This window comes from Rhinolophus hipposideros (genome assembly GCF_964194185.1).
Source record: "Rhinolophus hipposideros genome assembly, chromosome: 21".
NCBI classification, from domain to species: domain Eukaryota; kingdom Metazoa; phylum Chordata; class Mammalia; order Chiroptera; family Rhinolophidae; genus Rhinolophus; species Rhinolophus hipposideros.
Genome location: NC_138067.1, coordinates 28,317,182 through 28,333,249, shown reverse-complemented (window position 1 = coordinate 28,333,249; position 16,068 = coordinate 28,317,182). Strand labels below are relative to the sequence as shown.

Genomic DNA, 16,068 nt, shown 5'->3' with positions numbered 1-16,068 from the left:
AAGATTCTATTTAAAAAACATTAACAAGGTAAGTATAAGTGAACAACCAGAAAACGGCAGCGCTCATATTTCTTCTACTTCTATTAGGGTTCTTCATGGGCCACCCCACAAGGTAAAGAAAATGATATAATGATATGAGATGACCAAACGCCGCCTCCTCATCCAAAGGAAATTATATCACTAGCTGGTTTCAAATATGGCTTTACAACCACTGTCATTAATGACAATTTTTTCTCTATGTGTAACTTGTGCCTGGGGACAGTAGCTAATGACAGTACCCAGCCACCACAATTAGCAGTCCACACAATACTATTAATTCCAAGTTAATTTCATCCTTTACACAAAAGAATTTCTTGTTTTGTGTATGTTTCGTAAGGTACTCAAAAAACACCATTCGACAATATGTAAGTAACTAATTAATTATATTGGTAATATGTGCTTAAAATCATTTTTGTTGGTGGGGTATACAATTTAAAAATCATGGAGACTCCTATGTACATAATAAAGTAATTGACTAAAAAACTGCCATGCAGTAGATGTTCAGCAAAAACAACTGTTATTATTAATAATTTCCCATTTATTGACCACTTACTGCATACGATTATTTTTTTCACAAGTCTTAAAACAATTTTATATGGAAAATTTCAAACACCCAAAATGTAGAGAGAATAGTTTTATGAACCTATATGTACCCTTACCCAGCTTCAACAATTATCATTTTGCCAACCTTGTTTTATCTCTTCCCTTACTTATTTGTATGGACTATATTACAGCAAATCTACAATACTCCAATTGCAAATACCGCTCTATGGACCTCTAACTGATAAGGACTTTTGTTTAATTACCTTACCATTACCACATCCAAAATAATTATCAGTATTGCCTTTAATATCATCTACCATGCTATTATCATTATCATCATTAGTGTCCTCTGAAAATACAAATATGATTGGCTCCCTCCAGCATCACTCCATCTCCTTCATGACCACGTCCAAACTCCTCACAGAGGCCAAAATGCACAGCATGACTTGCCCCTGCTGCCCTCTCTTCTTTGCCCACCATGCCCACAGCACAGGCACACGTCTCCCAGTTTTTTAGCAGCCTCCTTGGTCCCTCCCTGCTCAGAGCCCTTGCACCTGCTGTTCCCTCTGCCTGGATCACTCTTCCCGCTGCTCTCCCTGTTGGCTCCTTCCCAAACTTTGCTCTAAGGTCACCTCTGCCCTAAGTTCCTGCTTTGCTCTCCCACTAAATAATGTCCATGTGTTTCATCACAAAGTTTAGGTTTGTTTCTTGCTGATTGTCTCCTTCATTTGACTGAGAGGAACCCATGTATTACTCACCAGCTTTTCCCTGGAATTGAGCTCAGTGCTGGGAAGAAAGTAGCACACAACACATATCATTGCAAGACTGCGAGGAAAAGTGAAGCTATAGTCTCGCCCCTGCCCCCTTTCCATCCCATCTTCTCTTCCAGTGTTTGCTCTTTCTGCTCCTTCAACCTGCAAGTCTTCTTCTTCCCTCTCAAACCAACCACCTGCCTTTGCACGCCACATCCTACCCAGCCTTCCAGTTCACATTAGAAGCCCAGACTGCTCCTGTGCTTGCTCTCGGAGCTCACTTTCATCACAGTGTTTATTGTATCATCCACTATTGCTCACCCTCACCACACTCTGAGCTCCTTGAGAAGTGTGATGGTTAAATTCATGTGTCAACTTAGCTAGACTAAGGGATGGTGGTAAAATGTTATTTTTGGATGGGTTTCTGGAAGAGATTAGCATTTAAATTGGTAGACTGAGTAAAGATCTGCCTTCACCAATGCAAGGGGGGCATCACCCAATCCACTGAGGGCCCAAATAGAACAGAAAGTCAGAGGAGAGGCAAATTCACTCTCTCTTCTTGAGCTGAAACACCCATCCTCTCCTGCTTTTGGACATTGGCTTTCCTGGTTCTCATGCCTTTGGGTTTAGACTGGAACTACCACCAGGTTTTCTGGGCCTCCAACTTGCACATAGTGGGTCCTGGGACTTCTTAGCCTCCGTAATTGCATGAGCCAATTCCTTGTAAGAAAGCTCTTACATCTTTGTGTATGTCCATATATACCCTATTGGTTCTGTTTCTCTGAAGAGCCCTGACTAACACAAGAACCAAGACCCATCTTTGTATCCCTGCAAAATGCCTGGAGCTCAGGGCCTGGGACATCTCTAAAAATGTTTCAGGCCTGGATACATGAATCAGCCAGGAGCAGGAAGGTAGAGTTAAGCTTGATGAACCAGGAAATGGACAACAGGTAATGTAATGGGGATCAGTGGTGCCTGAGGACGTAATGGGATGTCACACTGGGAAGGTTTGAAAGAGTAGATGAGATCTAAGACCCTGAACAATTGAAAGTGTCCTGGGTTTCCATTTAAGGAGGTGTCAGGTGTGATTTCAGGGAGATGGCAACCCTTTAAGTAAACCTAAAATAATCAGAATATAAGCTCCACTAGGAAAAAGCTTCTCTAGGGGAGGGATTTTTATCTGTACTATTCCCTGCTATATCTATAGTACCTGCCACATAGCAGGTGACCAATGAAGTTTTTCTGATGAATAAATAAATGGATAAATTAATTCAGGACCAGTTGAAGAAAAGGCAGAGATGTGAACTGGATATGAGTAGAGAAAGGAAAGTAGCTATTTCCTCACTATGCTTCGGAACCACCAAAGGGAAAAGACCCAAACCCACCAATCCTGTGACTTTCTAATACCAGGCCTATCTCATTTAATCTTGTCTTTCCAATGCCCAGCAGAGCCTGGCATCTAACAGGGCTCAATAAATCATTGTGGAGTTTACTGAGTGTGAAATGAATAGGATTCTCAACACTCATATCTTCAGTGCAAATTCTACATGAGTTCAGTCTCTATGTGTTTTTTCAGCCCTGTTTTTAAGAGTGTTGAATCAATTCCAACTTATCGATCAAGGTCAGATTCTTCACTGCAGCATCTGCTTGCTAACACGAGTGTGTCTGTATTTTGTTAAGTTTCTATGTTTACTAGCCGGACCTACTAGCACATGGCGGGGCATCTCCAGATGAGGATATTGTCGTAAATGGGGCACCAGTGTCTTGGGAGCTACTGGTAGGTTGTCTCTGGGGAAAAGGAGAAGTTCTGAAGACACACAGATTTTGCAAATTCTGTATGAAAGAGTTCTTCAATGCAGGCCTGCTTAGAGCCTTTGTTATGCTAATATAAAATTGTGATTCCCCTAAGAGAGGCTCTCAAATGATGGTAAGCCCCAAATTCTTTATTCATTAAAACCCAATTTTTAGGTGCTTGGCGGAACACCTTTTCACCACCTAGGGGTTGCCTGTTCCAAGAACACAGTTTTAGAAATGCGAAATGCTGTTTTCAAGAATACTAAATCACAATGATATTTACATTTTCTTAACCACTTAGTTTGCTAAAAAGACTGGTCTATCATAAGAGAGGAAGATCCATGCTCATCCACACTCCCTCCTCCGCTCCTCGTAAGAGCAGAAACACCAGAGTCTAAAGAGATCGGGCTTTGCTGTGAGTTCCACTAGGTACAAGTCTCAGCTCTGCCACTTACCAGCTGCGTAACATTTTGCAGGTGACATATCCCTCGCCCTCAGTTTTCTCATCCCTAAAAACAAGACCAATGACGCTGCAGAGGGACTACATAACCTGGTAATTGGAGACGTCTTTGAAAAGGTATGGCAAGGTCTGACATATAATAAGCGATATTTCATTCATGGAGTGCCAGGCACTGATCAAGAATCTGCAGATAAAACTGTCAACAGACAAAAGTCCCTGCCCTTGAGAGATTCTAGCCCAGCAAAGAAAGATAGAAACTTCTATAGAGTTTCACTGCCCAGGTGGTTCCACGTGGCACCCAGGGTGGGCACCAGAACTCTGGGAATAGCGCAGCAGCAGGTGCCACTCATGACAAGTCTGCTGCCTTGTTCCTGGTGAAAGGTGAAGAAGCTGTGCGTCGCCCTGTGCCGAGACCCACTGAATCCTGCCTCTGCACTGCGGCCACAGCTTGCCCAACGGCAGAGGAGAGCCTCAGCCCCCCGGTGCCCACTCTGATGGAGCACACAGCAGCAGAACATCTGTGCAGCCTCACAGGGGGGCCTTTGGATCCACAGGCCAGGCAGCCCCAGGGGGAGCACCAAGACATAGAATGAGACCAGGCAGGTCAAACCCATCTCTTCACCTGCATTCTAAGATGATGTTTGACGCTGGAGACGATGCCGTGGCGTGACACAGTGGGTGACACAGCCGGGCCAAAGGCCGAGAGCCCTGTGCAGCCTAAAGAGACTCAGACCGCTTTTGGAAACTGGTGGCACACACCTCGATGAGCAGATGTGCAGTGCCCTGTTTTGTACTTCCGTCTCCCAATGATGGGACCAAGTGGTCCACAGAGCTGCCTGCAGCGTCTCCAACACCGGCGTCCCTGGGAGACGAAGAGCTCGTCTCTCATTGTGCTCGCTTTGCTCCCTTGCTTGCATGCCCCTACTGCAGAGCTCTCACAGGCGTTAGGCATTTAACTGTGCATGCCACAATTCATTGTGCTCGGGACCTAAGCAGGGGTTGCCGCCTCGAGCTTCTCTACTCTGCAAACCGACTCCTGTCCTGCCCGCTTCGTGAATCACAGTTCAGCATGTTCTTGTAATTATCTCATGTTGCAGGTTTACAAGGAGGATCCTAGTGAGCTGAAGAAGAAGGTGAATTACTCCGTTTGTGCCAAATGAAGAATACAACCGCGTGCTCTGCCTTTGTGTGTCAATTAGCGGCATATGGTGAGAACCAAACGCAGTAATAGAGTTATAAAGAAATGTAAGGGATCGGGAGACTGCCACTCCTTCAGAGGATCAGCAAGAGCGCATGCTACTCCCAAACATATTGTGTGAACACCTGCAGATGTTCAAGGACCCTCCTGCTCTCAAGTACTCTCCTTCCTATCTCTTTCAACAAGAGCGTCTTAATTCTGGGCGAGGTGTGGTGTTAAGTCTGGAGAGACTGTGTGGCAGACAAGCTTCATCTCACCTGCCAACCCCGCTCAAGTGGGGCTGCCTGGAATGCTGTGTTGAGAAGGATTCGGAGGCTGCACTTGGGTTGGAGGAGAATGAAGACTGAGGAGTTACAATGTTTGCCTTGAGAAGGGCACAGGGCAAGGAAGACGGTGGTGCACACATTTCACATTTCTGCTCGTGTCCAGAGCCTTAACTGGGGAACTGAAGACCCTGTGGTCTTGGGGAAGTCATTCACTGTCCTCAGCCTCAGACTCCCGACCTGTAAAATCGAGCTGGTGGTAATGTTTCCCTTACAGGGTCATGGTGAGGATCAAATCCAATGAAGTGTGTAAAACTGCTTTGGCAACCATAATGCACTATACAAAAGTGAGGTAATGTAATTGCAAAAACATCTACACTCAAATAATTGTGTGTGTGTGTGTGTGTGTGTGCGCGTGAGTGTGAGTGCGTGTTTTTGCTTTTCTAATACTCTAGGGAAGGGGTTTCCAACCTTGGCACTGTTGACACTTTGCTTTGTGTTGGAGCCTGTCCTGTGCATTAGAGGATGTTTAGCAGCATTTCTGGCCTCAGCCCACTAGATGCCAGTAACAACAGCCCCTCCAGGAATCAAAATGTCCATCAAAAACGTCTCCAGACATTGTCCAATGTCTGCTCGGGGCAAAATTGCCCCTGGTGGAGATCTATTAGTCTAGGTCAGTAGTTTTCCCCTCTGGCTGCACATCAGACTCACCCAGGGAGCTTTTAAAACTCCATGGAGCCCCAACCAGGACATTTTTATGTCAGTGGTCAGGAGAGGGCGGGGCACAGGAGCCTATCCCCCCCGGTGATTCTAATATACACTCCAGAGTTGAGAACCTTTCACAAAGCTGTGTGGGATCCTTTCTGAGAGAACAGTTCTCCTCTCCTGCACGTTACAGCCCCCGAGGACTCCCCTGGCGGTGGCCATGTGCTCTTTGGGAGAAAGGCCAAGTGTCCTCCCGGGGGGAAAGCAGGCAGAAGGTTCCCCACACCCCGACCCAATATGCAAGTTCCTTCCTCCACCATTTGTAATGAGTACATGAACAATTTATCCTTTAATAGATGATTGAGGGAATGTGACAAAGGAGATAATTTAAACGTGATAGATATCCATGCGTGTCCATCTTAAAGCAAGTTTGCAAAGACAGTAAGAGTCCTGTGATGAAATGGAGCTAGACAGAAACACAGCAAGTAACATATGACTGGATACAAGTGGTAAAATTAAAGGCAAAAGTTGATGAGCTCACTAGAGCCTGACGTGCTGAAGCACAATATTAGCCTTGGTGGAAAATAACTTCGCTGAAATATGTCCTCCCTGCTACATGGCTTTCCTGAGGCTCTGAAAGTGTTTCTTCTCTCCGCGTCTTGCTCTCTGTCACTGCGCAATTTCAGTAGAATGAACAGAGAAGAGAGTTGGGAATGAAAGTGAAGGATAACTGAAGTCTTGCCTAGATCTATTGTTACAACAGAATAGGCAGAGAGACAAATGCTCACAGCCTCCCAGGAGCCCCTCAGCTCCCGGGGCGGACTTAACAGCCAGTCAATCAGCATATACTTACCAAACACCCACCATAAATACAGTGCAGTACTAAGCTCTTGGGGTATACAAAGATGGATAAGACACCGATCCTGCCCTCAGGGTGTTTGTACTCTAGTTAGGCACCGATGAAAATAATCCGTAATACTGAACGGTCTGAGTTTGACTCCAAATGAATGACTCCAAAGAGGGACACTGAGCTGAGGGGGTTTCCAGCGAAACCGAGTGAAAATTGGACACGGAAGCCGAGCAATCCCGTCGGTCCCAGGCATCACTTCTCATGAACTGAGGTGCAGGACAGCTGTTTGTCTCCTGAGTGGAGGAGGGACACCCCAGAGTAGTAGAGTCAGGTTACTGAGAAAGGCATGGCATGCTGCCCACTTCTTGTTGGGATGCAGCAATAAGAAAGGGGTACGCAGGCAGGAGTAAAGGGCTGAGCAGACAGTTGGAGAGAAGGGCCGACTCCCCATCTCCGTGTGGAGAACAGTGGCCAGACTTGGGGGTTATGTGGAGAAGAGGAAATGCTTGCCCTTCACCCTGAGACAGAAGCAGCCCCCAGGGCACAGCTTTGTTTTCCAGCAGAGGAAAACAGGATCTCAGTGTGGGGCAAGGCTGTGACCAGGTTGCTGAGCAGCAGGACACCTGGGGAGCATTTTAAAGGATGTCAACTGTCAATGCCAGGTTCCAAGCCCCAAGGAAAAGATGTTTATTTAATTGGTCAGGAGTGGTCAGGGCACAGGAGCCTTTCCCCCGATGATTCTAATAGACACTCCAGAGTTGAGAACCTTTCACAAAGCTGTATGGAATCCATTCTGAGAGAACATTGGTTCTGCTCTCCTGCAACTTACAGCTCCCACACGCACCTTGGGTCCCAGGACCCCCAAGAAGCCTGATACAGCAGCTTGTGTCCCCAGCGAGCCCTTGCCCGGGCACGTGAGACACAGAGCTTCAGGAATGTTGTCAATCCATCACCTAGTCCAAGCCTTGCTCTCCACTGCCTCCTAATAACTGGTCTCCTTGCCCCTAGAGCATATGTTTTACATAGCAGCAGGGGAAACCTTGTAAAACTCCAATTAGACCATCTCACTGCCCTGCTCAAAAATCTTCCAATGCCTTTCTCTCTTGGTTATGAAAAAAAATCTAAACTTCCTCCCATGTCCACTGGCTTCACAGGATTCACCCTGCCTGCTCTCCAGACTTCCCCTAACTTTGTCTTGCTCACTTCATTTCAGTGACAAAGATTTTGTCCTGGATCTAGAACATCCCTAACTCATTTCATGCCTCAGGGCCTTTGCACTTGCTACTAAGATATCATTCTCCATATATTCTCATTGTTGTTTCATCTGCTCAACTACTATGTCTCCAGAGAGCTCTTCCTTATCCATGCTCGGTAGGAGCCACATTACCTTCTATCTCCTTCTCCGATTTAATGCTTCTTCATAGAACTTCATCTCCCAATATCACATGTAAACATACTTAAGTGTTTGTTTATTGTCTCTATCCCACATTAGAATATAAACTCCAGGAGGGCAATCTATCACCACTGCCTAGAACAGTATCTGCCATTTAGTGCGTAATAAATACATACGAAATGAAAGAATGGACTCTTTCCCGAACTATTAGGCAAACGGCTAAGGGCTCTACCTCCCTTTTGAAGACATGGTTTTGGAAGCCACTAACATGCATTGAGCTTCATGATTACAAAAGTCCCCAGGACTAAACAAACGGTCCTCTTCTGTTTATCACCATCTCGTCACCTGATATACCTGTCCCCATCCCACGCCAGCATGCATCAACACAACTGACTTACTAATTTGTTTACTTAGTTTTGCTTCTCTCACACACATGAATATCAGCCTCATGAGACAACAATTGCTCAGTACTGAGCAACGTGTTCATTACTATAACCCTAATGTTGGGCAAAGAGTTACGTGCTCAGTAAAATGTGTTGGCTATCCATCTGACTAAGCCAAGATGCTTTTACACCTGCATTTTGTCAGTTAATATTTTGCACCCCAGGGCCGGCTCTTGCAGTTACCAAATGTATGAAATATCACTGTGTTAGATTCAGGTCCTCATTCCAGTCCACTCATCATGTTCATGACCCCGATTCTGTCATTCAGCACAACACTGGGCCTGCCTGTCTGTAGAAAGTTCATAAAGCTGCCACCCACACCACCCCAGGCAGAGAAGGGTCTGCTCTCATTGCAGACCAAGTTGGGAAAGGCAGGGTGGAGCCTCTGCTCCCTCCGGTACACACCTACCCTCCCCTACCCCACTTCCTCAAAGAAGGAGGTACAGAACAGACCCAGGGCTGGGGAACAGGCCAAAGCACAGTTTGACCCCCACCTTCTCCATTACATTCCTTCTAAATTTTGGTCGTCGTGATTCTCTTCACCTCCCTGCATCTGAGTTTCTTTTTTCTGATACATGGAGACAATTCCTAGCTCTGGAGTTGCTGTGAGAACTGGACACAGTGACAAAATACCCAGTACCATGCTAGGCTTTTGATGAATAGGACACCTATATGCATTTGAAACAAAACGAACAACTCTGGCAAGCCAGACTTGGAACTGAGAGAGGAGACTGAAACCCACATATTTCACTGAGTCTTTTAAGCCAATAGAAAAAAAAAAAAGAAATCTGTACATCTACACATTAGTTCCCAGTCAGAAGTCATGCGGACAGTTGTGTTCAGTGGTTTAATGTTCCACAAAAGTCCCCACGCATCCGTGAACTTGAAGACACGGGGCTGTGGGGCTCGTGCAGGGGGCAGCAAGAAGCTGTGAGAAACACAGGTACCTATGGCAGCCCAGCAGGCTCATGGCTCCACACGCTCTCCTCTCTACCTTCCTTACTGCACCAATGCTCAAGCGGCTGGCATCTTCACATTGACCTCACACTCATTTAAACAATAGAACAAACTGTAAAGATGGAGAAGTAATCATAGCAAGCTCAGGGAAGTATGCAAATAGAAAACTCTACAAACTCAGAGGAAAACAAAGATAGTCAAGAGCATTACTAACACGCCCCAGGTTGCAGGCGCTGGAAACCTGAGGGAGGGCGCGTCCCAGGAGAGCGCCACTGCTCTGCTCTGGTACCCATTTTTATTTATGAACTTGCTCTCAAGCTCCAGAGACTCCTGACAGATGGAGCTCGAACACATTCGAGAGCGGAGGAAGGTGGAAATTAGGTGTTTCCCATAGTGTCTATTGTCTACCCCATTCCTTTAAAGTGTTCGTCCTAAAATGGTGATGCCAGTGGCACCACCCCTCTGCTCCAAAACCTCCAGTGGCTTTCACCTTGCTCAGAGTAAGAGCCAAAGCCCCCCCCCCAAGGCTTCCAAAGGTGTCCCCCACCCCTCTGATTTCAGCCCCCGCTCTTGACCTTGCTTCACCCAGTCACACTCTGCTCCTTGTAGGTCCTTGAACACACCCGCGGGACTCTCACTTCCCGCCTTTGTTCACACCCCTCACCCCTCTTTCAGCCTGGGCTTGGAGGGCTCATCCTCCATCTGTGCAAACAGCAAACCGCACTCCTTGCTCCACCTTTCCTGCTTTACCTTCCCTGGCCCATGACACCATCTGGCGTCCCTTATCTCTGGCTTCCTTCTCTGGTTTACAGCTCTTTCTCCCAAATAGAACGCAAGCCCAACGACAACAGGGCTGTTTGTCTTTGTCTCTATGCCCGATGAGAGCTCCGCAGTGTTGTCAACTTTACCTGGCATGTGTTAAGGGCTCGCTATATGTCTGTTGAGTGATTTGTTGTTGTTGTTGTTGATTAAAGCTACACATGTTTCGTTTGATTCTCCCTTTCTTTTACCTTGTGTCTATCTCATGGGGTTGCTGGGAAGACTAAAGGAGCTCATTCCTGATGGAACACCGACCGCATTGCCACGTACAGGGTTCATACTCAGCGGAGACGGGACGCCTTCAGGATCGGGAAGTTTCACCGCAGTGTATCATGGCCACCGCAGCAGAAGCTTCCTCATTGCAGCACTCCGGGAGAAATCGTGTAAAGACACTGGTGCAATCTGCCTCTATTTGCAGACACAAAAGACGGAACTGGGAACTGGCCCCATCCTGTGGGTGGAGCGCTGAGGCTCAGGCAGGGACGGTGAGGTGGAGAAGTCAGAGGAAGGCTGGCTCCCCCCACCCCACCCCCCTGTAACCCACACGAGTAGCGATGCTGGCAGATGCACGCCTCGCGGTTGCAGCTACCTAAGGAAAATCATTTCCACATCACCCGAGGAATCAAGGCCCAGAACTGCTTCCCATAGGGGTTCCCACTCCAGCCAGGCAGAGAGGACTGGCTCCTGCCAACCTCACCAGCTTCTTCTTACATGCCACTTCCGCCACCCCACCAGTCTCAGGGCGCCAGCCACCACCAGTGTCTCTAGTTCCTTGAGGGCCTTGTGTCTGGGCATGCTTTCCCATCTGCATGATCTGGCCACTTTAGGCTTCCCTTTTACATCACATCCCCAGGGTGTGATGGAGGCTGGTGGAGGCTGTTTCCCCTCCTGAAGTTCACTCCCTCCATAGGAGTTTCACGTTAACAGCTACCTTGCCAGTCCCGTGAGAGAAGGATCAGTCTGGTTTCACACTCTATTGTATTCTTCGGTGTGGACATACCGTAGGCAGTGTTTGTGCGTAATATTTTTAACTAGTTATGAGAATCTCACTCTTGTTGGAATCCCTCTACACCTGAGTCTGATGGAGACACCACTTTCCACGCTTGTCTTTCTCAGTCTGGTGAGTATGACCTCCCAGCTTTCCTCCTGAGCACCCCCACTTACACCTTCCACTGGTGCTGAGCTTGTTGTTTCCCAAAAACAAGCCCATCTCTTCTCAACATCACTATCCATGAGATTAATCATGATCCCTTCTCTCTCTGTTTTCACGTCCTCTGTCAAAGACAACACTAGTTCCACCAGTCGCACCTACAACCCGCTCTCCAGGAGTTTGCAGTGTTGATTTCTGGCCTAGTCCCAGTGCTCAATGGCTTCTACAGAACTCTGCTTAGAAACATCTCTCTCCAGAAAGATCTCCACTGACCACCCTGTCTGTAAAGCACAACCCCCCATCACTCTCTATCTGTATCCTCATCATTTTGCCAATCCTCCAAGTGTGGTCCATGGATTGGGAGCAGCAGCATTACCTGGGAACTTGTTAGAAATGCGGAATCTTAGAACTTCACCCCAGGTTTGCTAAGTAAGAATTTGCGTTTTAACAGAATTCCCAAGGTCACCCGTATACACAGGGAAGTTTCAGGAACACTGCTTTACAGAATGTGTCACAGCCTATAATTGTCTAATTTGTTTATTTAGTAATCTCTTGTATCATTCCCAAATAAAAAGTAAGATCCATGAAGGCAGGGACCTCCTCGGTCCTGTCTATCATTGTATTTCCAGTGCCTGGCTGCTGGTACATGGAAGGTGTCAAATATGAGGTGTGATTGAAATGAACGGTGAATGTTTAAATTAAAAAAATATATTACAGTAAAAGACACATTGCCATTAATCCCCCTCAAAATACTCCCCCTCGCTTCAAACACACTTATCCCATTGTTCTTGCCACTTTCTGAAGCAGTTCTGGAAGTCCTCTTTCATGAGTGTCTTTACTTCATTCTCCATCATGACAACGTTCCATGTCACACATCACTTCTGGTACATAGCAATTTCTGTCAAATAAAAATATTACACTGTGCTCTCATCCACTTTATTCACTGGATCTTACACCGTGCAACTTCTGGCTCTTCCCCAAAGTCAAAATGACCATGAAAGGGAAATGTTTTGAATCGATTCAGGACATAGAGGCAGCCACAAAAGCACAACTAAAGACACTCAGGAAAGAGGACTTCCAGAACTGCTTCAGAAAGTGCCAAGAACAATGGGATAAGTGTGTTTGAAGTGAGGGGGAGTATTTTGAGGGGGATTAATTGCAATATGTCTATATTTTTTAATTTAAACATTCGCCGTATTTTGTGATCACAATTCGTAAATATGAAATACTAAGTAAATAAATGAATAAATATATTTCCAAAATTACTTCAAACTCTAATATTTCAGTGGTCTTCTCTTTTCAGTTTATTTCCTTCTCCCTATTATCCAAGTTGAGCTCACCTGCCTTCATCAACCATTTCACTCAGCACCTTCTGTGTAGGAGGTTCTATGCTGAGCACTGAAAATAGTTAACAGGCAATAAAGATCATACAGTTTTAAAGGTTCACCCACAAGAAACAACTTGTCTTTTATCTGATTATATCTTCGGTTTCTAACCCCCCATCTCCCTGACATTAAGCAGTAGGCACATTTTTTTTCTCCACCTTTCGTGAGCAAAGAATTGTCTTTCTCCATGGGCTTGAAGTTTTCTGACTAGATACTTGAATCTTTGGAACATTTCCTGCTTTTCCATTACTAATGAGCTTTTATCCAGTTCCTGCTCATGCTGCATTCTGCCTTGCTCCGGGAGAAAACACTCCCATTACCACGGCCCTGGCATATGCAATGGCCACCTTGGTTCCAGGGAACTTCCACCCTTTACAGCCTGATTGCCTTCATTTGCTAACTTTGCATGGCAAGTTGCCTGCCCTTTAGTCCCTGGAGAGCTTTATTTTAAGTCTAGCTTTGTCCCTAACTTCCTTGTTTTCCCTTAATTAATAGTTTTCCCCCTTGTCTTATATGTTCTTTGCCTTCTCGCCAAGGGGATTCCTCTTCGTAGTATAAGAAAATTTATTCCCACAGTCCATTACATCAACAACAAAGGGGAAAAACTATGATCACATTAATGCAGGATGAAAAGCCATTTAATAAACTTTTGCAGCCATTCCTAATACATACTGTAAGTAAAATAGGAATCAAAAGGAAATGTTTGAATATGATAAATACTTTTTAACAGAAGTTAATAACAAATTTTAAAATAAAAAAAATTTTCCATAAAAGTCAGAAACTGGATAGAGATGCCCACCATTACTAATTGGTCAGCATGGTTTAAATCATTCTGGCCAATGCAATAAGATAAGAATATTAAATAATGAACCTAAAACAAAAAAAGAATGGGTAAAACTGTTCTTTTGGTTGATGATTTGATTGCATATCTAGAATTGCAACACAAGCTAATTTTTAAAATCCTATAAATAATAAGAGTATTTAATAAGTTTCAAGGATATAACAAGAAATTGGGGGGAAATACATTTTCTATATACTAGCAATAAGTACCTAAAAATGGAAATAGTAAAAAAATTAAATTTGCAATAGTTAAAAAAAATTAATAAGAAAGCCATAGGACCGATGTGAATAAAACTATAAAATCTTATTAGATAACATAAAACAAATTTTGAACAAATGGAAAGAGAAACTAGGTTCTTCATTAGGGAGAGCTAGTATGATAAAAAGTGTCTAAGTTATACATATAAATATATAAAATTTAATGATACTCCTATTAAAACATGAGTATCATTTTTCTTTCCTTTTCCTTGAAGGTAAAATAGTCTTCATTTCATATAGAAGAAAATAATGCCCAAGAATACTAAAATTTATATACACATTTATATGAGAATAAAGATGGGGGATTTGCCTTACCAAACATCAAAACATACCATAAAGCCACTCTAAAAAAAAAAATCATTTAGCATAAGAATAGAAAAATTAATCAGTAAAAAAAAAAAATAGAAGATCCAGAAACAGATCCCTTTAAATATAAGATTTTAAAATATAGCAAAAGAAGTACCTCTATTCAATGAGAAAAGCATGGCTTATTTAGATAAGGGCCATGCACAAATGGCTACTGAATTAGAAAATATGGAGTTGCACTACTATTTGATACCATATAAAAATAAATTTACTTGGATTAAACAAAGGTCTAGATATGAAATGTTATACAAAAAAAAAAATCACAAGAAAATGTATATCTGTTTATAGCCTAGGGATGGAAGATTTTCATACCCAAAAGAGGAGCCCTATGTTTTAAAGGAAACATGTATGTGTTTACTCTATATAAACATTGACTACAAACCATATATCAAATAACTATAAACCATAAATTATCTAAACATAACTAAAGGTAACGTTTTACACATTAACAGAGAAACCAAAGAGTTGGAAATACATTTGCAATGCAGATGACAGATAACAGTTTAATATCTATGCTATTCAAAGAACTCTTACAAATTAACAAAGAGAAACAATCCTATAGAAAAACGAACAAAAGATATGAATAGGCAATTCACAGAAGAGCAAACTCATATTGGCAATAAACATATGAAAAAAATATTTTCAAACTCACTGGTAGTCAGAGAAATGCAAATTAAAGTAACAATAAGTTATAACTTTACATTCATGTCCCAGACAGAAATTAAGAAGAGAGTTAAGACCTATTGCTGGTGGGATAATGGAAAAGTTCTTTTACTTATTGTTGGTAGAAATGTAAAGTGTTTCTGGAAAGCCATCTGGATATATCTATTAAAATTAAAAATACACATACCCTTAAACCCAGAAACCTCACTCCTACAATTCTGCCTTGCAGAAATAAGAGCTTCAGTATCTAAAGACAGATGTTCATGGATGTTCATTACAGCATTCTTCAAAGAGAAGGAAAATACTGAAAATAGTCAGTGTCCATCAGTAGGGGAATATGTGTTAAATTATTGTACATTCACACCATGAAATATTATATTATGCAGTCAAATAAATGAAGAATGATAATTAGAACAATTGTTGAGATTAGAACTATTGCAGCAAGGAAGCATATTATAATACCATGTTTCAATAAACAAAACATTTTTAAGCAAACCTTATGTACTCGTATATGTGTATGTGTGTATAGACAAAAACACTATGTAAGAATGGAGAAACGTATGAAAAATATGGAACAGACTATTAACATGGGTTTATGATGTGAAGGGCAGGTCATTAGGGTAGAGATGGCCGAGCAAAACAAGCCCAAATCAAAAAAGACTGCACTAACATCAACAAACCAGTGTGTATGACATGACCCCCATTTTCCTGTGATGTGTGTGTGTGTGTGTGTGTGTGTTTGTGTGTGTGTTGGAAAATGAAAGATAGCACTAGATCTAATTTACTTCTTGCTGCTCCGTCCCTGGCATAGTAACATTTATGGTATATCACTCAGTCGATATAACCAACCCATCTCTAGCTTGTATATGTTATGCACGTGCTTGCATTTGTTTGTTGGTGTAAAGAGAAGGGAGTGGGAACCAGCACATACCTCAGGTAGGATAGGACGGGAGGACAAAGGAAGGTAATACCGTGTTTACCCGAAAATAAGACGTAGCCGGACAATCAGCTCTAATGCATCTTTGGAGAAAAAAATTAATGTAAGACCCGGTCTTACTATATTAAAATATAAGGCTGGGTATAATATAATGTAATGTAATGTAACGTAACGTAACGTAACATAACAAAATATAATATAATACCGTGTCTTATAATAATTTTTGCTCCAAAAGACGCATTAGAGCTGATTG

At 43.5% G+C, this 16,068-nt stretch overlaps 1 protein-coding gene across 1 annotated transcript in view; it reads right to left on the bottom strand.

Annotated features, from left to right (window-relative positions):
• The window catches only part of CDH13 (cadherin 13), a gene marked incomplete at its 3' end in the record, with an annotated part of 1,171,491 nt that overhangs the window by 1,048,533 nt on the left and 106,890 nt on the right, over positions 1-16,068 (bottom strand). The window lies entirely within an intron of this gene.